Consider the following 842-nt stretch of genomic DNA (forward strand, 5'->3'; position numbering starts at 1 on the left):
CCGGGCCGCCGCGGGAGCCGGCGGGGAGGATGCGCCGGGCTGCAGGGCGGGCGCGGGCGGCGGCGCGGCCGCAGTGGGCCCCACCGCCCGCCCGAGCGCCCGGGCAATGCAGCAAGTTCACTTGGCCGCGGGGCTGCGGGGCCCGCGCCCGCCTCTGCCCGCGGGGCAGCCGCCCGGCCCGAAACCGAGCAGCGCAGGGGTCAAGGCCGGGCACAGGGAGCCGGCTGGCCGCAGCCCGCACTCACCGGTCCGCGGTTCCGCCGCCGGCGCCGGCGCCGCGCTCTCAGCTCCATGGTCCCGCCGCTTCGCGGCCGCCCGGCGCCCCCACCCCGCACCGCCCCGCACGCAGCGGCGCCAGCGACGCCGCCTCCGGCCCGGCCACGGCCGCGGCCACGCCCCCTCCCGGCGGGGGGCCAGGCCGGAGCGAGAGGGGGGCCCAGCACCGGCTCCACCAACCAGGGCCGGCTCGCCGGCCGCTGCTCCCGGATTGGCGAGCGCCTCGGCCAATGGGGGCGCGGCAGGAGTGCGGCGCGTCGGCGCCGGGGGGCGGGGGATTGCGGAGGAGGTGGCTCTAGCCCTTCGTCCTCCGCCCCTGGGGTCGGGCTGAGGCTTTAGCCGGAGTCCCTCCCGGAGTGGACAGGTAGGGACTCTTTGGGCAGAGTTTAGCCTGGGGGCCGTGCAGCACCTCCGCTTACGATGTACCACTGCAGTCCCTTTGGGTTTCCACCCATACCCTAACCTTCCCTGGGTTTGAGGGCTCTTGGAGACAGAGGTCCATCTATCTACCTGTGTGCTGCAGAGTTGAGGGTTCACAACCCTGAGAGGATTACAGCCATGCCCTC

At 75.4% G+C, this 842-nt stretch overlaps 1 protein-coding gene across 2 annotated transcripts in view; it reads right to left on the bottom strand.

Moving 5' to 3' along the window:
• WASF3 (WASP family member 3) overlaps window positions 1-362 on the bottom strand; it is a 91226-nt gene extending 90864 nt beyond the window's left edge. Inside the window, exon 1 of one of the 2 annotated variants that reach the window (XM_029210420.1) lies at window positions 246-362. The gene's annotated coding sequence lies outside the window, so the exon portion shown is untranslated. The remainder of the gene's footprint in view (window positions 1-245) is intronic. The other variant, XM_029210421.1, reaches the window with a different exon arrangement.
• Window positions 363-842: the final 480 nt, after the last annotated feature.

The sequence above is a fragment of the Monodon monoceros genome, unplaced genomic scaffold (genome assembly GCF_005190385.1).
Source record: "Monodon monoceros isolate NGI ecotype Baffin Bay Population unplaced genomic scaffold, NGI_Narwhal_1 Super_Scaffold_8, whole genome shotgun sequence".
Classification (NCBI taxonomy): domain Eukaryota; kingdom Metazoa; phylum Chordata; class Mammalia; order Artiodactyla; family Monodontidae; genus Monodon; species Monodon monoceros.